Genomic DNA, 27,921 nt, shown 5'->3' on the forward strand with positions numbered 1-27,921 from the left:
GCCGCGGGGACGGGCGGGGCGGGGCCGGCGGCAGGGGGCGGGCCCGGCCCGGCCTCCCTCTCCCCTCACGGGGCGCGGGATGCGGCGGGACCGGCCCGCACCGCCACCGCGCCCGCCCCTGGCGCGAGGGACACGCGGCGCTGGGGGCAGAGCCCTGGCGGAGGCAGCGCGGGCGGCCCATAGATAAGGCTCTTATCTTTGAGTGTCAACACTGCCAACTTGAGCCATCGGAACGAGCAGAGGGACTGGTTAGCTGTCGTTCGCCCGGATTCCACTTGTGTGGAATCATAGCACAGTCCTTGTCTTTGCCGAGATTAGCACCAGAGAATCACAGAGTATTCTGAGTTGATAGGGACCCACAAGGATCATCGCGTCCAACTCCTGGCCCCGATGGTCACACCATGTGCCCGAGAGAATTGTCCAAACGCTTCTTGATCTCGGTCAGGCTCAGTGCTGTGACCACTTCCCCGGGGAGCTGTTCCAGTGCCCGACTCCCCTCTGGGTGAGGAACCTTTTCTAATATCCAACCTAAACTTCCTCTAACACAACTTCAGGTCATTCCCTTGGGTTTTGCCTCTGGTCACCACAGAGAAGAGATCCAGGCATGATTCCTGTCATCGTGAAAATAGGACACAAAATCAGTCGACCAGCCACTGTAGGAAACCATCCATTCCTTTGGGAAGCATGGTCTCCAACCTTATTGAAGCCCAGAGCTTGTCAAATGCTTACATATGTCATAAGGTTCGTCTGCCGTTCAGTGCTGCAGGCTAGATCCACAATACACATCTTTTAACAAGAAGCAGTGTAGCTGGGAAACAGAGGAAGAAGGGTTAAAAGACAGGTCCAGGAAATATTGAGATAAAGGTCACTTGCTCCACCCTGCCTTGCTCACTCCACTAGACCCCAGCATCTTCAGGGAGATCAATCCACAACAGCAGCAGGAATGTGATGCTGGGGTGTTCAACCTGGAGTTAGAACACTGCTGGAAAAAAGTAGTCTAAGAATTTATTATTTAAAAAAATTAAGATAAATAATAGCTGAGGTGAATTGCTTAATCTTTGTTCCACAAACCCAGAACTCACAATAAAATGTCCTCTTCACTATTACCTCTCATTAATGGGAAGGGAGAGCAATTTCTGTAGGTGTGAGGAAAATCTTGCAAGATACAAGATCCTTTTTCTTTTTTTTTTTGTGCTAATAATTTTTCCTTAGTCTGAGTTTGTAAATAAAATCACTTTATGCACTTTTATGCTTTTTACTCATGTTTGTTTACTTCGATTATCCATGTTTGGTTTGTTTTGTTGCGCTTTTTGTAGTTATTGTACTAAAAATCACCTCAGGCTTTCAGCCAGGTAACTATTTTTAGGAATTACTGTTATTTTTCATGCAAAATGCAAAGAGAAAGACTTTTGGATCTCAGCTGGCAATCTGTATTTTAATTACCTGTCACCTAATAAGTTTGATGTTTAACACATTGCAAACCAAAGGCAGCAATCCGTTGTCACAGCACACTTTGAAGTAAATATAGCTTGGAATAAAATGTGGTTGAAATTTAGCTGAACAGATTAGGAGCATAATTTGTGATAAGATGTGAATGGCCGCAGTTATTCAGGCCTCATCAGTAGTTACAAAATTATATGAAAATATGAATGTTATGTCTTGAAAATATAGCCAATAAATAGAGACTAGCTTTCAGATAACTAAAACCTGTGTAGGTTGTGTGTAACCATTAACATCATGAGGAAAGCAGAACCCTCAATATTCCTTCATAATCTCAGGGAATGATTTTTTTATAATCCAATTTTAAAAGTATGATATATTTGATAGTTATAACCAGCTGAGGCTCAGATCTGATAGCCATATATTTTCACAGAACCAGCCAGCTTGCTGGTTAGTGGGAAAAGGGAGATCTGACTGCAAGAAAAGGCAATTAGATTGTAGATCTTCTGTTTTGTAGTTATGCTACAATAGACACAGGATTAGAAGAAGAGCAAAAAACCCCCAAACCTAATTTCCTTAAAATCCAGGTGTTACAGAAATTTTTGACACTGGGCACTTGTGTCTATTAGATAGGTTTATTGGCACAGATCAATTATGATACCTGATAGCTTGAGCCAAGTGCCTGAAAAGAGGGACCATGGAAAAAGAAATCCCTGGGTAAATACACCCTTACAATCTAAGCTCCCCATCCCTCATGTGACAATCTGGACCAGCAGACATGTTAGGGTCTGTGGTATTGTCACCCTTCATTGGTTTTCTGTTTCATTATCGAGTGATGGCTGTGTGGTCATTTTTACATCCTCTTAGGTTGGTTTTGGTGGGGTTTTGGCCAGTTCTGTAGTCCATGCTGTAATAGTGTTGTTACAGTTCATATGCCACAATCTAGGGGCTGTCCACTCTGGCTATTAATTTTCAAATAATAATTAAGCTGCCAGCTTTGTCTGTTCTAACTATTATTAATGTTCAGATTGTTACCTCCAGGTTTCACTATAATACATCTGTACTTATAGAACATAGCCATAGAGTTCAGCTAAAGTTCAGCTTGCAGCATAACAATTCTAGCTACTTATGTCAAGCAAGTACTTTCCTACTTTTGAATAATATAAAATTTGCAGCATCAGAAGTAAAGTACCACTGAAATCAATAGAGAAAATACCTTTTAAAAGTAATTTGTATCTGCTAGTGCAACTTGACTCTCTTCTCAATCTTCTTGTCCTCTTGACAGCCCTTCTAAAATACTGGTGAGAACTGGGAGAATTTAAGATATAGAGAGGTGGAATGCTAGGGAAAGGAACCATCAGCTTTAAGAGAAAGGCATGAGGCAACTATGGAAGGGAGGGGGGATCCTAGGTCAAATCTAGCAGAGATGAGAAATATCTGTCTTCAGTTAAAGAACTGGTATTTAAAGACCTGTCAGATTAATGTTTGAGTCTCTGCCTCCTTCTGGGTGGCCTATCTCCTCTCCTCTGCTAGCTTTGTCAAATCTCACTGGGGAGAAAAAAAAGTGTTTGTTCTGCTTTTCCTGTTCTGCAGGGTGTATGGAGGGGATCCTGATGAGTAAAGAACTGTTTCGGTTCCTCCTGCAAGGACATCACATCTTGCATTAATCAAGGAAATTCAAGTAGGGCTTGCTGAGAAGGCTTTGTTAGGCTGTACTAAACCCAGTCAATAAAGTGCTTAGCATAATATGCTAAGGCTGTGTTTTCTAATCTACTGAGAACTTTGAGAGTCAAAATATACCATTGTGTATCATACAGTGCTGGATGCCCTAATTTCAGATCATATTAGTGACCTAAACAACAACTTAATTTTGGGAGCTGGTAATCTTCTTCTGCTTTTGGAAAGGGAATTGAGAGATTTGGGGATTTACATTCCATAACCACTCAGGACATGTCTTCAGACAGATTAAATAATGTAAAAGTTGGCTTTGAAGTCCTTGTGAAGAAAATTGCACAGGTAATCTTGTGTTTGTAATGCTGTCCAAAGAGAGGACATTTAGCAGTGAGGACTTGAAAAAAAAATGAGCTGAGCATGGACTAATGGACTGTTTTTCCAAACTGTACAGAGGTATTTTCCTAACAGTCAGTGGATCTGAACACAGGGAAGGACAGACAAGGTTAGGTCACGTAAGGAAGGACTCTGCAGTTTCTTCAATACTGCTGTCGTGGTTTAACTCCAGCTGGCTACTATGTACCACACAGCTGCTTCTTCACTAGCCCCTCCAACCAGTGGGATGGGGAGGAGAACTGGAGAAATATAAAACCCATGGGCTGAGACGAGAACAGTTTAAGAATAGGAACAAAGTAAAATATAAAGAAAAGGAAAAGGAAGAGGAAAAGGAGAAATAAAAAACTAGAGAAAAAACTGATGCCCAATTCAATTGCTCACCACCTGTTGACTGATGCCCGGCCCATCATTGAGCAGCAAGTGGCAGCTCTCAGCCAACTCCCTTGAGTTTAAATATTAACCATGATGTTCTATAGTATGGAATATCCCTTTGGTCAGCTCAGGTCAACTGTCCTGGCCATGCTCACCTCTTAGCTTCTTGTGCACCTGAGATACTGAAAAGTCCTTGACTCAGGGTAAGCACTGCTCAGCAACAACTAAAACGTGAGTCTGTTGTCAACATTATTCTCATACTGAATCCAAACCACAGTTACTAAGAAAAAAATTAACTCTATCCCAGCCAAAACCAACACAACTACTTTTCTAGCAGAGGCATGTCTCTCTGTCCTGATGCTGAAGTTTGAATGCGAGCAACTGAATTCCATGTGCAGGTAATGGACTGCCTGCTCCACCTTCTAAAGGAGTGGAGCAGGTTGTGCCTAGGTTTCAGACAACATTCCAGCTAGATTGTTACCTTGGACTGTGTTCACGTGTGCCTATTATGGAGCATTAAGGAAAGAGTGGCTGTAATCTTCTGGAGCAAGAAAAATGGAAAGAGAAGCACAGTAACAGTACTCATCATTTACATCCTAAAGCCTTCCTCATTTGGTTTTCCTCTGCTTGTATTTAGGTTAGTATTTTTCAGTCTTTGACTCTGCTGCCTCTGTAAAAAGTGTGTGTCAATAATAGGTTCCTTGGCAGAATAAGTAGCTAGCAACCAGTACAGGTTAATATTTCAGTCTTGTTCTCGATATGCTTATTCTCAGGTTTATATTCCTTCTTTCTGGAGAAAGACAATCAGGATTCATTTTGAGGCTGAGTACTTCTTTGAGGCTGAAGGAAATGTAATTTCCTATTCAAAAGTGCTATTGGTACTTGACAGATAATAAGTAAAATCTTATAAAGCCACATGATGTAAATTACTTTCTAAAGATTCCTCAGCCTCCTACTGTGGCAGGAGGAGGGCAAGAGGGATGCCAAATGGAGGCAAATGTGCCTGAGAGCTTATTAATGCTGTTCTTTGGAAAGAGAATGTGTCAGTCTTCAATACTTGTGGAAGGGATTTTGGGAAGGAACAAGAATAATTTCTTGTATCTTGGTTTTCTGGGGATGGGTTGTGATACAGAGCTTCCTAAACTCTGCTAGGGCTGAAAGGTGGGTGATTGTTTCAGTGTGATCCCTCACCCGAGCAGTGAGGATGTCTAAAGACAGAGTGTCTCACTTAAGGCAGGTCACAGGTCTTTGGTGTTCACCCTGGCTTTGGGACATCAGCTAATTGTTCTCACAGCAGCTACTGCTCTAAGGTGGAGTGTGGGCACTGCAACAGTTATCTCCAGTGTGACTCATTACATCAAGTAGCTGGAGGTAAGGTGAGCCACTTTCTGATACAAGTGTCTCAAGTGTTTCCTCCCGTCTTTTCATGCTGTGGCAAACAGTCGAAATGCATATGTTGGTTCCTGCAACGGAATATACACACACATTCCAGTAGTTACACATAGTGCCTGAAGATAGACACTAAGATGTTCAAAGACATTACACCCCCAGATCTCCTTTGAAATCAAAGGAACTGCTTAAATACATGTCAGGATGTGATGGAGGTTCATATTCCTGCGCATGAGGGGTTCTCGAATCTCAAGGTGCAAATCCACAGCCAAAGACATCCCTGGCTAGCTGAGCCAATACCTCAGCTTCTCTAGTTTGTGAGCTCTTAATGTCTATTCCTCCTTCAAGAAGAGTGAAGCAGCTTGCAATGCAGGTGGTCAGTTTGCCTCCCAAATAGATAATATGGATAGGATGAGATTAAGTATTTCAATAATAGGACAGGAAGAAAAAAAATCACTTGACTAAGAAATTGCAAGGCAAGTATACAGTTAGGGTTGTCACATAACTTAGCTACCCCACTCCAGTGTTAAAGCTGTTGTTAATTCTTTCTTCTGTGACACGGTTCAGTTTAAGTGAATGAACCCCCACTGTATGAACTTTAAGCTCACCCTGCAGCAAGAAAATGATGACATGAAACCAGAAGCCAAGCTCCAAGCATTTGTCAGGTATTGAAATAAAGCACATTATTTTTAGAGTTGGCTTTTTTTTTTCCCCAGGATAATGTGATGGCGTTAGTGCAAGCTGTAATTGCTGCTTAATAATCACTGCAGCGGCTGAACAGCACTGTTCAGCATATTTCGTAACAACCATAGTAACCATATTAACAGGCTGACATGCTGCTTTTGAAGGCATTATTTTTGTTCCATGAAATTAGCTAACTCCCTCCTACACGTGTTTTATCAAATGATAAAAGTCTCCAAATTTCTAACATGCACATGAATCATTATTTTATGATCCTATGCTCTAAGGAGAACCTCTCCTTCCCTGGAAAAGAAACAGTCCAAAAATCCCCCTGTCTCTGATGTTAATGGGAACTTTATTAGACTGTAACCCACAGCAGTTCACTAGTCAGGTCAGTGACAGAAATGTTCTTCTCTGAGCTCTTGCCTGTCATCAACACAAGACAAATTCTATCTTAAAGATAAGAGCTTATTCACTTGGGAAGAAGAAAGAAATGCTGTACTTTACTTTTAAACAAAAGACCATTTTGAATTTCTGTTGGCTTTTGGAAATTGCTTTGAGGACACAGAATGCTTCTGGGCTGTTTATGAGCCAATTTCTTATTTTTTGGCCATTCACACTCACATTTATCTCTCTGCAAACCCTGTCTCTTCCATTTCTACTGCCTTATATTTCTAATGAATAGTATTACGTTTGAATAATTTTCCCCCCATCAATTCCTCTCTGTTCCATTTACAGATGACCTGTTTGACACATGAAAAAATTACTTTTTCCGATTGTGCTTCTTTTTTGTTTCATCACAAGTCTCTCTGTCCCAGGAAAAGTGCTTTCACCCACAGTTAGAGTTTGTGAGTTTAATGAGAGGGGAAAATAAGCTATTTCAAACATTTAATGAAGTTTTTTACAGTTAATTTTTGCTAGAAACTGATGATAAACACAATACCTGTAGCTAAAAGTATCTGTTTGTCTTTCCTGAAAAACTTCTATTTGCAATCCCTATATACATCAATAATTGCCCCATTTTTAGCTATATTTTTGTGCATAAACTACTATATATGCTTAATTTTCTTTTATCTGTTTTTATGTATATCTGTGTTTAACTGTCCATGGTTTCCACCTAAACAAGTTTCTTTATACATGAAAACATATCTACTAATGTTAACCTTAGGAATATATTTATATGCTTGTAGGACCAAATACAGATCTGGTAGTTTCATGAAGCTTTAAAAGAGAGACATTATTTTTGCCATTCATGTGACTAGATCTATTGAAACTAAAATGTTTAAGTGAAAAATGAGAAGTAAAAAATTAGGAAAAGAAAAAAAACCCCACCACCCTTGACCAGAGATTTTAAGAGTGACCCTTTGTTACATTTTATTCTGCTAGAAGAAGAAATATGTCTAGATTATTGTACAGAACTGCTATGTAAGCAAGGCAACTTTTTCACCAAACTGGACTTTACCCAGGGAATATTTATAATGTTCATCCTGCAAAGCCTGAGACAGCAGACTAACCAAGTACAGTTGTAACCTTCAATAAACAGATTTGCAGTTATGATATTATCAGTATGACTATCATCATCTCAGTAGAGAGTCAATGTTTGTCAAATTTTAGATTTAGGTTAACGATGCAGTATAACAAACCCCCAACTGTTTAATGGATAATTTGCGTATGTGCAAAGTTCTCAGCCTCCAGTTATGCCCAAGACCATTTTCTGAACATAAAAATACTGAACTTTAAGGAAATAATGTGTAAAGCAGTGTCAGGTATAAAAAGGTTGAAAATGCTGACATGTTGCTTCACCAAAATTATTACTTTGAAGGGTGTGTTGGCAAAAGGCATTCAAAACCATTTAAAGTGATGCTGAAGAAGCTGCTGTCTGGTATTTTCATCTTAAATTGCTTTGGAGTGAGTAGGTTCCTCTAGCCCTTGTTTCCTCTCCCCTCTTCCTCCTGTCTGTTTTTCTTTAAAGATGACCTAATAGGAACACCACTAACATAAAATATATTGTTACTGTTTGAATGACAAATGCTTTTCTGAAAAAAACACGTGTGGGGAATTCTGAGTGAGTGGATGAAAAAGTACTACATCATGCAAATGAAAAATGAGACAAAGAGAATTATGCAAGTGGCAAGGAAACTGAAAATTTGAAATGACTAAACCTCATCCTTTATTTTTAGTTTTCCTCCATGCTTTAGCACGTGGTCACATAGCTTGGTATTATGTTTTAAAATATATACAGTCCTTTCTGCCAAAACAATATGCACAAAACCAACAGAATAAACCGCAGAATCCATCTTTTGATTTTCTGTAATCAAATTTTTGGAAGATTGTGTATTCTGTTTTTTTAACTCACTCCTATCTGGAAAATGACATGTACTCTTTTCCACCTCCTTTATTGTTCCTACAACGGCTTTTTCTTGTGCAATTCCCATGCAGTTTAGGTTTGTTTTCTAAAATAATACACATGGACTTCATTGATATATCGGATTCATTTTCAGCTGGGTATTGTTACGTGAGTCACTCCAAAATGAGATGCTCTTTCTGAAGCTACCATTCAGGACCTGGCACAGCACCTTTTTCTTCAGATTAGTCCCTTGTAAAGGCCCTTCTGGCTTGAGCGGGATATAAAGCACATACCCTGTTTTTGGCTGTGATAGAGTTAATTTCCGTCTTAGTAACTGTTACAGTGCTGTGGTTTGGATTCAGTATGAGAGTAATGTTGATAGCACACTGATGGTTTAGGTGTTGCTGAGCACTGCTTACTCTGAGCCAAGGACTTTTCAGTTTCCCATGCTCTGCCAGGGAGCAGGTGCACGAGGAGCTGGGAGGAAGCACAGCCAGGGCAGCTGACCCGAACCGGCCAAAGGGATATTCCACAGCATGTAACGCGCTGTTAAGGAGCCCGGGAGCCGCTGTCGGTGAGGCGCAGCTCAGGCTTCCAGGGGCTCCGCCTCTCCCGGGAAAGGCTCGGGAAGAGCTGGCGGGTCGGGCAGCCAGCCCCCTCTCCTGGGCAGCCCGGCGTGCTGCACCTTCTGCTCCCGCCAGCGCATCCCAGGAGGCAGAGATGGATTTCGGCGGTGTCGGCGCTGCTCCGGAACATCCTCTCCGTACGCGGAGACACCGCTGTGTTCGTGGTACGAAGCGACCGTGACAGGCATCAACCTGTGGCCCAGCACAGAGATAAACACTGACTTACAAGAAAAAGCGGCCTCTCCCATCAAGCAAAAAGATATCCTGGAAAGGATGGAAGTCAGAGATTCATTTATGCAGAAGCTGGATGCTGGAGGTGAGATGACTTACGTAAGAACAGCTCGCGCTGACAAAAGGCCTTCAGATGTGTGAAATATCTTGTCAGCGTTTGTTTGGTTGTCGTCCCAGATGAAACACTGCGCTATTCTTGTTCTTAGAGTTCAGTCTAGCAACCCCAAAACATTGAGCTATAAAGAGAAAGAAAAAAGAAATCTATGAAAATTTAAAAAATACTGTCTGACCCACAACAACTGTATTCGAGTTACCTCTTGTAGATGCTTTAAAAAAGAACAGGAAATATTATTTCCAGGTTTTTGTCCAGGAGTGTTTCCAGGAAATATCACACTGCAAGGGAAACCCCTAGTGTTACGCAGCCATCTTTTTATTAGAGGAGGTGTTTTCATCATTTGTGTCACAGTGGACTGCAATTTTCAGAAAACAGGGCTGTTTGGAATAGGTCAAATTCACATGCATTACAGACATTAAAGGATTCTTAAGTTAGTGAAAACATATTGCATTTCACAGTAATTTGTACCCATGTCGATTAATTTGGATAAAGAAATTAACTAAACAGTCATTGAGAGCATAATCTTCACTTAGGTATTAGAGAAAGATGATTCATATGTAAGTGTAGAGACCACATTTTATTCCCTTTTATTTTGTGGTTACATTCCACTGTAATTTATTTGCAGTAAACGGTTCTGCAATTTTAAAATCATACAGATTCTTACAGAGATGTATTTTGTATAATCTTATACAAATGATGCAATTGAGAGAATGCTATTCATATAGGCAATATATAGATAAGAGAATGCAAGTTAAAAAGGTAACAAGACTGTCAACTTCAAAAATCTAACCTTAGCTTTAGAAAAGTAAGCTTTTCTATACCTTAAGAAGATGCTGACATTAATTTGCATTTTTGACTAAGAATTCTTAAACCTGAGGAATTAAATTCCTAGAAGAAACTACTTTGACATTAAGGAGACTGTAAAGATAAAGCACTGACAGCTTGAGATTCTTTATGATAACGCTAATTATTTCAGTTGCAAAGTCATGTGCTTGGTAGAGCTACTTGAAAAGGAAGAGAGGCTGCTCTTCTATGCTGTATTGAACTCTGCTCCATACTACAGAAATGGGGAAGGAAATGCTTGGTTTTTTCAGCCTGTCATGGAAACATAGAACTGTCCTTGTTACAGTGGGAAATTCCATCTGTTAGGTAAAGGTCATAGAGCAGTGTAGGCAGCTGTGGGCTGCAATCTTTGTCATTGACTGTGGGATCTGGATATGATTTTTGAGGTATGTTTTGACTGGTAGTTCATTTAGGAAACACAGCTAATTCCCTTTCCAGCACACAGGAGAAACCATTGAATCATCTCATGGTGTTGAGCCCACAAAACTACATCTCTTTTGGGGGGACAGGTTTTGATTTTGAACTTGATTGGAGTTGTTGCCAGGGTTGTGGCTTCATTCACAGCAGCCTCTTTTGCTCAGGAACACCTCACCAAACATCTCTTGAAACCCTCCTGCCTTGGGCAGTGTTACATCCTGCCACACACCTATAGGCCAGTGAGGATGTGATGGGCGCGGCACTCACAAAACAAGAGCTGATGGAAAAGATCTCGTCATCCTGAGTTCAGTGACTTCTTTCCTCTTGTTTACATTAGGATCATGCTGCAATTGTGCATTTCCCAAGTGTGTTCACAGTTACTTCCTCGCTGGGAATGACTGTCTTGTTCTCTTTCAGAGATAGCCCTTGAGGGGAAGAAACGTGCAGGCGATTAATGGGTGGTTATTCAGCTCAAAGCTGGCACCTGCCGCTGCACAGTGGCTTTGACAACTTACACCTTTCCCACACCGTGCAGCAGCTCTGCCAAAAGCTGGGGTCTGACCACGTGTGGCAGCAGATGTTGACTGTAAGAGTGTTGGGCACCTGGGTGCATTACTACCAAGCCTACAGTGTTCTGCAGATGCATTGGCTGGTGAAGAGGTGCAGAGGGTCCATCCATCCTCGGCTCATTTCAGGTCTTGGGAAGCTTTGGAAAACATCCTCACCTCTGTTTTTTTAATCACTGTGTTGGCAGAAAACATTCCTAGGACCTTCTTCAAAGATACAGCATTTGAAAACCCCTATGCTGAGCTCCTTAAGATGCAGGCAAAGTTAACTTGTGTTTGAAGGTGGTAGCTAGATTTCAGGAGGGCTGGAACAGAGACTCTCAAGGGTGGATTTTTCTTGAACAATAATTCAACAAGTGAAGAATTTGTTGAAGAAAAGAATACTTAGCTTACTCTTGTACCAAATAAAATAATAAATTTGAAAGTTACATATGAAGACTGAAAAGTTACATATGAAGACTGAAAAGCTGCAATTTATGCAGCTCTGGGACAGAGACTGAGAGGCAGAGGAAGAAAGGCAGTTCAAGGTGATTAATTCAAAAAGGGGTTTAGACAAATGAATAGACTACAGCTCCATATACGCATAGTAAATGTGATACTTAGATCCTGTCTTTTATTCCCTTTCATGCAGAAGTTGCATTCAGCTGTAATTAATTTTTAAGTATCTTTAAGTGTCTTACTGATTTTTATAGCAAGAATATGTAAAGGTCCATGAATGGACAACTGCAGAAATGTGCATGCACTTCTTCTGCTAAATGCTTTCACAAATTTCCATAGATGTGTTCCCATCAGGTGGTGGTAAAGAGCTCAAATCTGCAGCCAGCAGCAGTAGACCATGTTCTGAGCACCAGGTTACAGCCTTCAAAGAGATCTCAGCTTCCAAAGGAGAAATTCTCAGACAAAGTTTGTTTTAAAAGTATTATCTGCTTGACTCCTTGACTCTCTATGTAGAAGAACTAGAGCTGATTTATTTTTTTCCCAGCCCTTGGGATCTAAGCCTACATGATTTTTTTTTTTTTTTTTTTTTGGCATGGTACAGGGAATGGGTATAGTTCTGCTCTGGTTAAAGCTACTGTTTGTCCTTAGAAAGAGATTTCGGATGAATCAAAGAGTAACAAACATTGCAATATGAATGTATCAGGGCCAAAGTAAGCTTACTTAATGTTCCTTCAGCCTAAGCCACATGTGTAACCCAAACCTTTCCTCTTCTTATTTTGAAGATATAACTTATGATACCTTTAGGGATAATGAGAGAAACATTTTTATTTCTTTAACTGGTGGTGAAGTATTAAGAAATTCCCTTGTATTTTTATTTATGTTATCTAATTCTGAAAATCAGTGAGAACAACTTACTTGGCATGGACATGGCAATGCTGTTGCTTTTTGAAGGGGAACCAGACTGCCTCAGGTGTGTTGGTTATTCTGATATAAGAATGAAAGCACGACAGCAGTGAAGTAAATTTTTTATCTGTGCCCTAAATTCACAAGGCTAACAGATGCAGCTGAGGTACTGTTTAAGGATGGCAAGGCTGCCAGAAGTACAAATAATAAAGCAACAAAGCTGTAGAGAAAAAAATTATTGTATGGGTAAATGGAAATGTATCAGAAACTTTTCTATTTAGTAGGTACCTTAGTAAAGAGGAGTTCAGCTAAGCATGTTTCATCAGACAGGCACCATACAGAAAGACAATCAGGAAAGGAAGCTTTAAAAGAGATGGGCAAGCCATAAAATGAGGTTCTATAGAATTATGGCAGTGTTTTTATAGGCCCTTCTGCTTGAGAAAAAAACCCCAAAGCAGTAAGAACTTGAAAATTTTTGTTTTTATTGTTTGAAATCCTGTGTATTGGTCACTAGGAAAGAGTTACGGTAAGCCTGAACTTTTCACATCTCATTCACAAGTGATGGGACAGGATAGAAAGCTAAAGTTTCAGTTGTGGCTTGGTTCTACTCTATTGTGTTTTATTATAATTACCCTGGTTTGGGAGTGAAATTACTGATGAAGTGGTGCATGATTGCCATGTCAACATAAAACCTCTACAAACAAGGATTTGGTTGCTTAAATACACACATCACAACATACTATCCTATCATTTACATCTGACAAGACATATCCAGTATTTTGGTTGGCCATCAAATAAAAGGGAATAGCCAAGTTTCCAATAACTTCACTTTCCAAAGTTTAAATGAGACTTCAAAAGCTGTAGAAATGCAATACAGGATTAAGAAGTCCTATGCATACAATATCAAATCTTTCAAAAAGGAAGAACTGTGAGCGCAGTTGCTTGTTATACTGACTGACACAGTTTCTGGAAATTTCTTGGGATTTGGTATGAAGACTTTAAAAATCTTTTCCATCTGTTCTTTCTCTGGGTTATTTTAGAGTGAATTTAGAGAACTACACCCACAATATATCATGGCCACAATACATAGTTAATATTTGGAACAGACATTTCTACTATAAAGCTATGTTGAAAGTCATGGGGACATTGATTTCCCTAATTAGGCATCCAAAGTAATGCTAGGACTGAGAGTGACTGAAGAATCAGATGGATAATCGTGGCTAAATAACAGCCAGAGGAAAGAAACATTCACTTGGTCAGTAGTTACAGAAGGCTGAACATTGTCTTCCTCTTCAGTGCAGATCTCAAGCCTGGGAAAGGACTGAGTTTTTCTTCACAGAGACATACTTGAGCAAAACAGGATCCCATCCATGGAAATACCCATCCTGAGAAAACTGATCATCTATCCCGCAAAAATTAGGAGGCTGCACATCCTGTGGTAAGAACAGGATAGTTATTACAGGTTAGTTATTAGCTAGCCAAGACGCTGACACTATGCAAAACACTCTCACTACAGTAAGTGAGATTAGTTAAGTATGGCTGTGGATTAGTTAAGTACATGTTTCCCTCATGCTGTCTTGATTACCCAAGAGATCGGGGACACCAGACCTTTTCTTCAGCTTCTTTTCAGGGCAGAAGTGTGATAGACGTGTGGTGTCAAGGGACTACCTCCATACCCTTAAGAAATATCCACAGTAGAAGTGGCAGGTTGGCCAAACCTTCCTTAGTTTATGGAGAATGAACTTTGCTCCACCTGTCTGGAGGAATTCTACAAGCAAAGTAAGAAAAAAATATAATCAGAAGGTGGTGGGATCTTTAAAAAAACCCAACACATTCTAGTCTACCAGAGTTTGTTTTTACAAGGATGTGTACACAAGGAAAGAGTTGTATTCCCTGGCTCCCTGCTCTTAGGCCTGGGACCATCATCTTCAAGCTATGGTGTGTAGCTGCTCAGTTCCATGACAAACTTGCTCAGCCTCAGCTTCTTCTTGTCCTCCATCATCTGCAAATATACTATTGAAAAAAATTGTTTTTTTCTTTTTAGACACCAGATGCAGATCCAGGCATGCAGCCAACTTCATGTATTCTTGAACAGAAATAATAAGATAGACTTTCTGGGAAGAGTAAGTGCCGAGTCCAAAGGGCAGATATGTTCCAGCTCCATTTATGTTATACTTACACAAGCCTTAGCACACACTACAAAACTTTAAAAAAAAAATAAAATTGGAAAGTAAGATTAAGCCCAACAGCAGGTTGTTGGACTAGCAGCACGGAGAAGCAAATGGTTATCAATACACTAGTTGCCAAATAAATATCAGTATCCATCATCTTTAGCCAGTCACATTTACCAAAATATTAAGAGCATCATAATGTAGGGTGGAGGGTAATACCCCCAGGAGGAGCACCCAGGCCCAGCAAATGGCCCCCAGGCTGCTGAGTTCACTCCACCCCGCTGCACTGTGAATAAATATCAGACATGGAGGGAAGGGAATGAAGAGCTTTATTTGCTCATGTGTGGGCTGTGAGGAAAAGCAGACATCTCTCTCTGCAAGAGAAACCCCATGGGACAGATGAGAACTAGACACTGCTGTTACAAATCTCTCTGAAGAAATGAAGTGCTCAGAGTGTTGTTAATAAATTCCTGTTGGTTTGAACTGCTCACTGCTGAAACTGAGGGTGATAAAACTGCCTTTACTGAAGAATGTAGCAATCAAAATAACGCCTTTTATCTTTTTGTGCCAGCCTGGAACTTGCTAGTGGAATTTCCTAATGCATTTCCCAACCATCGTTTATTTGTCCTTCTGTCGCATGCATCAGGGCGTTTGGTAGAACTTAGGGACATGGAGATACCTGTGGGTGCTGAAGGAGCTGAAACAGATGTTTCGTGATGTGGCTGTGTTCACTAAAAGAGAAATGTCTACAACAGAAGGCAGGAAAACAAATTTTATCTCCAAAAAACCCTAGCACTGACAGTTCTCAATTTTGTCTGTTGCCAAAGCTGGAGTTATGCTCCATTCTAAGTCTGGATGAGAGGGAGGATAAACAAAGAACGTGGATCTGCAGATGAATAAGTTTGTGACCAGCTGGTTGTGGAGTACTGGGTAACAAGGGGATAGTAACCATGTCTGCATGGTCAGTGACAGGCTGAGAAAGCAGTGGATATTGCAGTCACATGAGAGTTTGGTAGGCACCAAAGTAGTGTTGTTAGTAATAATTATTAGAGAGGTGCAGGGTAGCAAAGTCCTTGTTGCAACAGAGGAATTGGTTTTGATAATGATTTGAAAGAGCTTTTAGTTCCCTGCATTGCTGACCCCTCTCACTGCACCAAAAGGCTTAGTTCTGAGGTTCTCCTGGCCCACATCTTTGCTAACACTTTACTGTCTGATTTATTCAGCTGGGCCTCAGAAGAGAAATATGCATGGAGAACCACAAGGAAATATAATTTGTGATATAAACTGTGAGTCTGCTTAGTAGGAGGAGAAATACTGACCAGTTTTGGTGCACACAAAAAGTCAAATGATCAGAAGAGCACCCAACAGCAATCCACAGACACTTGCATCCTGCAGCATTGTTGTGCTCTATTCTGGAAGTAAATGGAGTATTAGTGAGGCAACTGGCACGGCCACCATAAAAAAAAAGTGACATTTGGGGGTGTCTTTTGAACTAGGCTGTTCAAAATTTTGCAGCTTGGCTTCCACCATGATATAATCTCCATGGTCACAAAACTATGTCTTGTAAGACCCTGAAGCAAAGATTAATACCATCACTGCAATAACACTCAAAGAGCAAGGTGTTTGTGGTTTTTTCTATACTGGAAGACACACACAGCTCACAGATCCACAGACAAAAAAGCACAAACCCATGAGCAGTGCATACTCCACATTAGATGTACTCCAAGTGATTAACACTGAATGCAGTGCTCGCTTTGAATTTGTATCATGAGCATGGGGCAAGCACATTTGTCAGGGTCTGTTGATGTATTTGAGCTTGGATAGAATCTGTTTGAATTGAACCTTATTTATCATCCTGAAATTCAACTGTCCTTTACACATCAACATTACTACAAAGACCCATTTAAGTAACTGAAAACAATGTTTATTCATGCTGAATGATAACATTAACTGAAGAGACACTTGTCAGCCTATTTACTATTTCTCACTTGCAAAGCTTTGGCTGATATATTTATTGAACTCCAGATAGAAATTGTGTTTACAGATCAGTGGGTCTGATGAAGGTCTAGTCAGTCTGGAGTGGTTTTACACTCACAAACATGATTAAGACACTTTGGGGCTGACCATCCTCTTTGTGGAGCAGACAGCTATGCTCCATGGCTCTCTATCTTTGGGCAGGTTCCTCAGTCACAAAGCAAGAGGACAGAATTGCAAAACAGTTTTGTGCCTCCCCAAGTCCTGAGGTCTTCCAGATCTGTCTGAGGTCTGGCAACTTCTATATGAAAGGATTAAGGGGAAGAGCAAGGTTTAGGAGTCTAAAAGGAGATTGAGGATATCAGCATCTATATTTCAGCAGTCAAGGTCTGTAGCGCCTGTTGTCCTTGACTGAGGACAATATTGTATTATGGGCTTCAGAGGCCCGCCAGTGATCTATTGAAGCAAGCCCATGACTAGTTCTAGGCTCTGTGAGTTTATTTTGACCCTTAAGGTCCAATTTGAGAATGTTTATTCCTAAGCAACTTGATCAAAGAATGCCTATGATGAATACTGAGGAATTAAATCCTTCCAAGTCTTCTTTTTCTTGTTACGTCTCTAGTGCTGAAGAATCTGAATGACTTATTTCTATCAGCCACTTCTGTCTAGGCTTTAGAAACACTTGTCTTCAGATTTCTCAGTATTTTCACGACATGTCTGACTTTAGGAAGTTCTCCTGGTACCCATCCATTTGACAGAAGTTGATCACACCTTCTAATTTTTTTATGGGATCTTCTGTGCTTCAGATGTCTAAATAAATTTTGGCAGAAAACACATATGAGAGATCTGAATTCTGATGTGGAGTTTCGGCTTTGTCACTAAATCCTGCCCAACTGCTGAAACTTTTAAGCCAGTTCTCCAGATGTCGCTTTCTATGCCCTTCCAGGCCAAGGATGCTGAAGTTGTCCATTGTCTCCACAGTTTGTTTGCTTTCTTGAATGTCTTACATCTCTTTGGTTTGGGTAAGGAAACTGAGTTTTCCTCTTTGCTCAAGAAACCCTTGGGGCAAGTACTGCTGTTACACCTAAAGTTTGTTGGAACACATTTGAGATTTGTCCTAGCTAAAAGGACTTAATCAGTTTTGTATATGAAAATATTTTAAATGCAAATTTATTCTTTGTCTTTAAAAGTGTATGTTACAGAACCTCAAATCCCTTCACTTAGAAAAAGGTAACGCACAAATTCATATAAATTTATAGTCAGGGACTATAAAATGGGAAATGTTACACCGAGAGCAACAGGATATTACCTCCAGGGTTTTGAATAAAGGTTTTGGGGTTTTGTATCTGGACAATATGCTTATAACTTCCATGAAGCATAATTAACCAGACGCTTCATTTATGATCTTTAACCCTTTCGAGATTAACTATGCTTCATCCCATCATTTGCTACGGAGGAAACCAGAACAAAATATCACAATGTGGACATAGGGTCTTGTTACAACGATTAGGCATAAAATAAATCTATTTGTTTTCCAGTGGTCAAAGTGAGGTTGGAAACTTTATATTGGTTGTGGCAAAAAAATATTTCTGAGAGGCCTTTTGGTCACAAAGGGAGACTATATACTCACATGGTTGGTATGGCCTGTGTATACAACACAGTGGGCAATAGAAGCTTTCCCTTAGCTTATTACAAAGTCTCAGGCATAAAATACATTAATATTTTTAAGTTTCATAAAATTTAAAAATTAAATGTAACTGAGAATGTTGAAGCCATTTTTCTTGTTAAATAGAATATAATGAATTTTTAATACCTTTGTTCTACAAAAAATATACACCAGCAATGAAATACAATACTATGGGATTAAAAGAAATGGATTCTTTAACATTAAAAAACCAGTAAGAATTATTCTGATATTATGTTAAGTTTTTTACAATGGAAATTTTAATATGATTAGATGCAGAAATAAGAAAAGTGTTAAATGGGTTCATAGATGATACCTGTGCAATTGACCCATTAAAATAAGTGCCATGCTTGATAGACAGCAGCAGCCCAGGCAGCTGCTCCCATAGTTAGACATAAATCAGTACACCAGACAATTGCCGGGGAATTTTCTGAAATGACTCACTGAGAGAGCAGGGTGTTGAAGGATGAGGTCGGAAGACAGACAGCAGAGTCATCACTAAATTTGAAGCAAAAGGCAGATAAAATCCATGAAATTGCTGGTCTTCAGAAATAATTGTAAACCCAGACTATTGAATAAATTGTTTTAATTAGAATAAGCAGCTCCATTTTCCCTGGAGTCAGCAACATGAATTGTCAGGCCAGGATTTTAGACCATATTCTGGCATGAACTGAAGGGAGACTTGAAACTCACTCAAGTGAAATTAAAATCCTAAACAAAGAAAGCATTAATGTAGCTGATTAATTATAATTATTTTTCTTTTAAAGATCTGTATTAGGTGTCTTTATGACGTATATTCTATGGACTGGCTATTGGGTTTTGACATCTTTGATCAGCCTTTGCTAAGGAAGTGATTGCTCAGACAGATTCCATGAAATTAGATTTCAAAGCCAGTGGTCTAACAAAACTGCTTTTCTAACAAAGTATTTTAAAAGGGTGTTCAGGAACTTGCTTGGATAGTCTTGTAATCAGTGGCATGGTATATGGTGTTTATTTCATGCACTGAACTTGCCATGTTTTCTTCCAGAAGGCACTTTTATTCAAAGTGTTCTCCTAATAACAAAACCCCCGTAATTTGAAAAAATAAATACTGTCACTGCAAAGCATCAGGGATAACAAGGAGGAGGTTCAGATTTGAAGCATACTACCACTGTTAGGAAAGGAACTAACAACCAAGAAACTGAAAGAACAGACAAATTTAGAGGATTCATAGCCTGTAACCACCAGAAGTTGAAAGACCAGACAGCACAATGTAACGATGGACATAGGTTTGGTTTCTTTATGATCATCACAGGAACAGCCAATATCAAGTTCTTGGTGCAGAAAATGGAGAGAAAACATATCCCTCTGTGTTGCTGAGATGTATCAACTGAGTGGGCAAGGCTTACCTAGCCTGCACAGAAAATCACTGCACATGCCAGGCAGTGCTGCTGTGCTAGCAGCGGGAGACGAGAGGAGTTGGCACAGGAGAGGGCAGTGATTTCCTTTCCTTGCTGCTCAGGTAGAGCTGGAGGAGCAGATGCTGCTGACCCAAGCCTTGCCCATGAAGACACGGAACTGTCTCAATGGCAAGAAACATAAACCACGGAAAGGGGCATGAGAAGCAAAACACAAGCTCTTCCAAAACCACCAGAGAAGCATCAATGAATGTCCCAAGAATAATGTCTTGTTGCACGTATTTACCTCCAATAAAGGTCTTGGTGATGACTGACCTACCCAGCGATGGTTCTCCAGAAAAATGCATCCTGCCCCATATGTCATCCCACACGGAAGACTGGTTGTGGAGGATATATGGCTGCAAATTTTTTTTTACCTCTTGGGTACTGTGGTGGGGAAAGAAGTCTGTCACAGGCCATAGAGACCTACTGTTACTGAGCTTTACTGCACCAAGGTTCCCCACTGGTTGTGCTTTTCACCATGAAAGCCCATTTCCTGTGTTGCACATCTTTGCATCTGTCTGGCTTGCTTGCTCTGCTCTTCTCTAGTTATTTCCTCTAGCCACGATGGTTGGGGTGGACCTTGTAGCAGTCCATGTCAGTCAGTGATTTCCTTAAAGAGGGTGCAGTGGCATGTGGGATCCACACAGAGTCCTTGCCACATAAAAAATGAAGGTTTCCTAAATGGAGTCTTTTCCTTTCTTAAAAAACCCTCTTTGCCCAGTGTTTTCCTAATCTATGTCTTCAGCCTCTAATCAGGGTGGCCATTCACTCCAGGCATGTTGTGCACAGTGGACTTGCCTATGGTTTTCCCCACAGAGTAGTAAATACCCCTCCTTTAGGAACCCAATGATTTTCTAGTGAAACATCCCAAAAAACAGTAACTAGAGACATGAATTGGGTCTATGTAGGGCCGCCCACTGGTCCATGTACATCAGCTCTCCAAAGATTCCTCTGTGAGCCATCCAGCCAGACACCCTGGGCCCTCAGAGGGGAGCTGCCTTTGACCCAGGCCATCAGCCAGACCTCTGCAAGGCAAAGGGTGATCGCTTAAGCTGGAAGTTCTGAGAACTACATGCTGGTGCTGGATGCAAAGAGTTAAAAAAAATATAATTATGTATTTACTTCTGCAAAATTTACAACGGCCATCACCAAGCTAAATTTCAGGTCGTAGAAGTAATGCAGCTCATGGCACTGCATGTTAATGGAACAGGAATTTCACCTTTTATAATGGTAGGGCATAGAGTGCGGGCTTCGGCGGATCGATGCCACGTTTATCCCACAGGGTCCCTCGTGGACACGCTCAGGCAGCGCTCTCGTAGCACCCACGCGGGCTCACGATCTCAGCTTCGCAGGTGGTGGCGAGCAGCCGCTCACACCCACAGGCTGTGCACGAACCGGAGACAGAGAGGCGAGAGGGGCTCTCTGCCTGCAATTCCGAGGCGTTTAATGGCAACAGCCCGAAGGGAACAGAGGCGTGAAGAACCCAAAACCGAACGCCTGCGCCGGTTTTGTCCCGAGAGCTCCCAAAGGCGGGCAGAGCATCCAAAAGCAATAGTCTGAGGGCTAGGGGGCAGAGGCAAGGTTGAGTGACATAACAGGGGCCAATGGGAAAAGGGATGGGAGGGGGAGAGAGCCAGTGACCAGCAGAATCTAGACAAAGGGAGAATTTTCTAGCACAGTGTTGTAGAGAGAGACCACTTTTAGGGCAACTTGGGAGGTGTAAGGTGGACTTAGCCACTGTAACAGTAGGGGAAATTGTCAAAGAACACTTACCCATGTAATCTGAAGTCCTGCTGGATTTTTGTCTGCTGCTTCTAGGAACCATATGATAGCCAACCATGATCTTTCACAAGTTGTCTTTCTTTAATGAATATTATCATGGCACATTCAGTGGATATTTTCACTGTATGAACCTGCACTGTGCTTTGCAATTCTCCCCGAAATCTCAGGGCTGCTTTTAAGCATACTCATAGGTTATGAAAGAATGTTTTCCTAGTCCCCTGTTCTTACATTTTGTCCCTGATGTCCATATATGCCACTCTTAGATACACATCTGCAAACACACACAAAAACATATATGCTCATATTTATATATGTATGCATATCTATATGCAGACACACAGATTAACTTGTTTCTCAAGAAAATAAAACATATCAGAGATCCTCTATCTCACTCTGCTAGACATGCAGTCACCGAAAATGGCCACATAGATCACTGTATTGGGACTAAAAGGTAAAACCATTCCTTTTGCACAGCTGAATGGAAAGTAAAACCTTCAACCTTGAATCTAAGCCTTTGGGTTACGATCTTTAGTCATAAATGCAGACACCCTAATGGTTACTATGATTTTCCTTTTGGGAGGTGGGGGAGGAGTGCACGTATTTAGAGAATTTCAAGGCTAATCTTAGAAATGCTTATTGTCTTAGTGACCAGTGTGGCTGCTTTTTTGCTGTGTTTTTTGTTTTTGTAGAAGCTAAAAATAATTTAATTGGTTTGTGTTAGCAAGAAATGCTTGGGTTTTCTTCTGTGCTGCCATGTGGCATAGTCTGGGATGTGGGTTTTTAATGGCCTGAGTAGTTTGTGCTTTGTCCCCACAGTATCATCAACACCACATGCTCCAATGTACCCTCATGTTTGTACAAGGAAATGAAACCTCCAGGCACTGCAGCCTTTCTTTTAATATAACTGTTCCACCTGCCAGACCTGAGTCAAAGTTAGACTATACAGCTTTCTAGTGTTGTATAGTGCTTGGGCAGAAAGCAGAGTTTAAAAACAACTGGGGTTGGTCACAAATGCATTGGGTACTTGCCGTAACCCTTTTTCATTCTGTTTTTTATTAATATTTCAAAACTCCTCACAATGAACCTCAGAGATACTACCTTGACATGCTTAAAAATAGTAATTAAAAGACATTCAGGTGGGGAACAAGGCTCCCATGTCTCAGTTTAAGCAGGTTTATGGACAAAAGGAACTGTGCGACCTTGGTGCTGAGCTAGAATTCATTGCAAATAATGATCCTGAGAAACTGAACTGCAGTTGCTTGCTTACACTGTTGTCTGGAAAACTTTTCAAACTTATTGCAGTAGTAGTTGAAATTATATGCTTGATTCTACAGGTGCTTAAATCAGCCAACCTCTTGGACCTGGGAAGGAAGAAAGGCAAGGATGGGGAGGAAAGAGGAAAGATCACTCAGTAGTCATAAATTGCCTGGCATTTTTTTTCTGTTTAGTGTGAATCATCCTGTAGTACTACGTCAGAGTCTGAAGGATAAGGCTGGTTGTGTCTTATCCCAGAATATGTGAAGACCTTTATGCTAAGCCACTGGTTCATGTTTCTTTTGATCAAGCCAGACAGTGCTTCATGTTTTAGTCTGTAAAATTCTGGCTTCCAGACTTGCTCAAGGAGCAGATTTCAGTTCAGGAAGGAAAGTGGGCAGTGTGACAGAGCCAGTTGTATTACTCAGCTCACCTAGTGTGTCAGTCTGTTGTGTCAGGGCACTGTAGAAAAGTTATCTCTTGCAGATAATGATATATTGAAAAAACCTCATCTCTTCAGCTGTATTGTCTTTATACATTATAGACAATTTAAATCCACAGAGTTTCTGAGCAGGAACTGTTTATGAAGATGAGATTAATTTTCTGCTTTCAGTTGCTGAACCTTCCTTCCCCCTCTAGCTCACAGTAAAACTGCCCTTGCACAAAAGGTTTTGCTGCTGTCTGGCACTCTTAAAAGAGCCTGTGACTTATGCAGTTAAAGTTTTGTGTCAAGATTCATGCACTTATGGGCTTCCATTACACTCCAAATGAAAAGACACTAAGGCTTTTATTATGGTTGGTCCAACTGTGATAAGTTTGCTTGCTCTTACATCAAATTCCTTTCATGTTTTTCACTTACAACTGGAAGAGCTCTAGTCACATCTTTTCAAGGAGCATTTTAAATCATATTCCACAGATTTTATTTGCTCATTTAATAAATATTACTAATTTGATAAATATTATTTCAGAGGTATCATTTAATAAATATAAATCAATATTTTATTTGTGTATGGATTGGTGAATGAGTTAAAACATTTCTTTACCATGAGGTTGTCCACTGATCAAAACTTAATTATCCCCATAAAAAATCTCAATTCATTACTCCTTAAATGAAAATGGAAATGATATCAAATGAATGATATTAAAAGTAACCCAATTTCTATCTCCTTTGAGTGTAGTGAAGCACAGATTTGTGTGTAAATGCTCAGGAGTGCAAGGAAGATTTTGCTTTCCTCTTTGTGCACTGCTCTCACCTGTTCCCAGTGAGGCAGCACAGCTATGGAGCTCCACAACTATCCCATGGCCAGACCATTTCTGCTAGGAAATAAATCATAGAATCTTTAAGGTTGGAAAAGACCTTCAAGATAGAGTCCAACCTTTGACTGAACACCACCATGCCAACTAAAGCAAAGCCCCAAGTGCCATGTCCAGTCATTTCTTGAACACTTCTGAGGGTGGTGACTCTACCATCTCCCTGGGTAGCCTGTTCCAATGCTTGACCACCCTTTCTGTGATGAAATTCCTCCTGATATCCAACCTGAACTTGCCCTGATGCAGCTTGAGACTGTCCCTTTGTCCTGTCACTGGTTGCCTGGGAGAAGACGCTGATCCTCATTGTGCTACAACCTCTTTTCAGGTAGTTGTAGAGTAATAAGGTCTCCCCTGAGCCTCCTCTTCTCCTGATATGATTTACCCTCTAGATCCTTCCCAAGCCTTGTTATCCTTCTCTGGACATGCTCCAGCATCTCAATGTCTTTCCTGTAGTGAGGGACCCAGAACAGAACACAGGATCTGAGGCATGGCCTCACCAATCCCAATTACAGTGGGACAATCACTGCCCTTGTCCCACTGGCTACACTATTTTTTATACAAGCGAGGATGTCACTGGCCTTTTTGACCAGCTAGGAACATGCTGGCTCATATTCAGTCATTGACTAGCAACCGCAGGTTCTTTTCTGCTGGACCCCTTTCCAGTCAGTGGATGTGGATATTTAACAAACTCTTCCATTACCTTCCTGTGATTTTCCTGCAAAACTATTGCTTTGTTGTACTCTACTCAACACCATAAAAGCTCATCTAATAGCAATCTTAATTAAAGCACGTATTTCTTCTAAGTCAGTCATTCACTACTATCCATGCTGAGTTTTCTCTGTGCTTACCCTAAGATTTGCTTTGGGGTTTTTTTTGGCATATGTATGCAGTAACTGCAAGCAGACACAGGGTTGGCAAGGTACAGAAGAGCTAAAGGAAACATTACCACGATAAGACATGAACTATGGGTCTGACTCAGGGACCAAACTTATGAGTGAATGTTAGAATGTGGCTAGGAACTGGAGTACAAAAGCCACCATAACCAGCCAGTTAATGCCACTGGATGATGAAAACCATGCTAATTACATGCTTGTATTTGCCTTTACAGCCATAGGAAATTTGTGGTAAAGTACAAACTGAAAAGCCAGCACAAAAACACCATTAGTATCTCCAAATGTGTGTCAGATTTTTACAAGAGCATAAATAAGTCATTTTTTAAAACTCTTTACGTTAATCTACTTTGCTGTCCTAAAGAATGGGAAGTCCAAAAGCTGTGGCTGATAAGTCTGTGAGCAGCCCTTAACATGCAATCCGTATTGTCCTGCCTTAAGAGATGAGGAACTGCTGTCAGAGTTGCAAATAGGGACCAAAAGGTCCCTGAAATTGCAGCCCGGGGCACCTTCTGCAAGCTGTGCTGAGACCTGAGGAGCATCAGTATCAGCAGGAGCAGAAGGAGAGGGCAGCAGATGCATGTCCTGGAGGCAGCCCTGGAAGCAGGAGCTCACCTGCTCAGCCCTTCAAGGCAGAGTGCTAAGGCATGGCAGTCTTTTATGTTGTCCTGAAACCTTGACTAGTCCTCCAAAGTTTCTGAAGTCAGACCTTATTCCAGGATTAGGCACCAAGAAGAAGGGCTATGTACTGCTTCTTGAATTCTTTATAACCTTCCAGCTATATTCTTCAGCTACATAATGGTTTCTAGGGAAGAAACAGAAGAGAGTGTGTAGATTTTGCTACACATCCTGGGCTTTGTCTGCAGCTTATTTTAGGGGTAGTCTTTGGTAATTTGCCTAGAAGCCAGTCCTTTTCAATAAATAGCAAAGGCTTGGGACATGTTTATAACTTTTCTAGAGATCCCCAACTTGAGCTCTGTTGTTTCAGGCGTCCCTTGGGAAGACCATGCAGCCAGAGTGGGAGGTGGTGAAGGCTGTCCAGCACTTTCTCTACTCCCTGTCAGCCGTGTCTTTGCGGATCCAAAGGAGTTGTTGCAGTGATCAGGAAAACTCCCTAAAATACCTGTGGTTTTTGCAGACAGACTGTTACCTTTACAGCAGGCTGGGATCCTTCCCGTAACATATTAGGATGCTTTTATAGGACCTGTCTCCCTTCAGCTCTCTGGGCTGGAAGTTGTTTTGTTACTCTGAGTTTGAAGCTTGGGGTGTGAAGACTGTGACCAGCGGCCCAAGGGATTCCCTGGGCTGCAGCCACAGCAGCAACCATTTGTTTTCTTTTGACAGCCTGTGGAGGCCCTGAAGGCCGCTCAAATCCACCAGTTGAGTACAAGCTACAAACCACAACCCCTCTCCACTGTTTTAGAGCATATACCTGACAGGAATACAAGCCCTGGAGGCCCTAGCTGTGCTTTTCCAACTGTTCTCTAGCATTTCACTGTCTTTTTATTTACCCAGGATTTGCCTAAAGGAGTTTGCTTGTATTTTGGCATCCCTAGAGCTCCAGACTTCCCTAGAGCTTGTATTTTGGCATCCCTAGAGCTGCAGACTTCCCCTCTGGGGACAGTTAAAGGGTGAGGTTTTCAGAGGGGTGGGAGGTCTTTGTATTTCTTTAAAGTAACTTGGGTGCCATAAAGGTCTACAGAAAATATGTTGTCTCTCTCTACAACAAGAAAGTGTGCATGAACCAGGTTAGGAAATCACAGAAAGGATGGTTCATCCTTAAAGCTGTCTATGAGGTTGCTGTTTTCATGTCCAAGAAAACTTCCTGAAAACTATGGCTAGAAGGAATTTTAGATAAAATTGAGGTGGAAGAAGGACATTTCTTCGCTTTGTTCCATGTAAAATTTTAGGCCCCAATGGTCTGTTCTGTCATCCCAGTGTGTTAAAGCAGAGAAAAACTGATCAGGTTGCTAACACAGAGTTCATCACCACACTAGTGCCAAAAACTTGTTTTCCAAAACATGCAGGAAAAGCCTTGAAGCTCCCAGAAGATGCAGATAACTATTATGGAGGTATGTTCTTGGAGTGATATTGGATAGATGCTGTAAACAAAGAAAACCCTCTTCCCACTCCTCAGTTTTGAGTAGATTCAAACCTTATCGAAGACAAAGAAACAATAACCAAAAAAACCCCCCGACCATATGCGTCATATATGAAGGTGGTCTGTAAAGCCCCAAACTTATTTATGGATATGGTCAGACATCATGGATCCTGCCACATCTGATGTCTGGCCTCTCAATCTCTGTGAAGATTGGGGGTTTTCCATAGTCTGCCTGTTAGTAATCTCCAAATTCAGCAGTCCAAAACCTGGCGCAGCAGCTGTTTGCCTGCTCTACTTAGCCTAAACAACCAGGCTGGAAGGATAGTTATTATTGCCCTGTGGTGTCTAGTAGGATGTCTTTTCAATCTGCTCTATGATAAATTTACACAGAGGACCTTCGCTGTGGTGCACATCAACTTTTACTCTCAAACTCTCACAAAACTACTGAAGAGATCTAAACAGACCTGAACATCTTAAATAAATGGTGGCTGTCCCACACTCAGTCTGCTGCTGCATGTTATAGTTAAGCCCTACCAAGGTCAGCAGAACATAGATCCTGCAAGGATGTGACCTAGACCTCAGTGAGGGGTTAAGCACGCCGATTTCAGCAGGAAAAGAGAAAAAAGACGGTTGCTTATTGCTTGGGGCTTTGTTATAAACAGGTACGTCTGAAAACCATTTTCTAGCAGTGCACAGCTACAAACACAGTATTATTTCTAGAAACCACCCATGGCCTCAGTGCTGAAAGATGCAGAGAGGCCTCAGCATTAGGAACGTCAAGTTCTCTTGTTCCAGACTGCGGTTTCCTTACACCTTTCCATTTTGGCATAAGTTTGCAAAGCCACTCTCCATTTTTAATATTTAAAGGTTAGCTGACGCA

At 41.1% G+C, this 27,921-nt stretch overlaps 1 long non-coding RNA gene across 1 annotated transcript in view; it reads left to right on the forward strand.

Moving 5' to 3' along the window:
* The first annotated feature begins 8,770 nt into the window (after positions 1-8,770).
* Positions 8,771-27,921, forward strand: part of LOC121671996 — a 37,318-nt gene continuing 18,167 nt past the window's right edge. Inside the window, exon 1 of the long non-coding RNA XR_006018712.1 lies at positions 8,771-9,238. This is a non-coding gene — a long non-coding RNA (uncharacterized LOC121671996). The remainder of the gene's footprint in view (positions 9,239-27,921) is intronic.

Source organism: Corvus kubaryi, unplaced genomic scaffold (genome assembly GCF_017639235.1).
Source record: "Corvus kubaryi isolate FWS band 111438036 unplaced genomic scaffold, C.kubaryi_AGA036_p1.0 37398, whole genome shotgun sequence".
Classification (NCBI taxonomy): domain Eukaryota; kingdom Metazoa; phylum Chordata; class Aves; order Passeriformes; family Corvidae; genus Corvus; species Corvus kubaryi.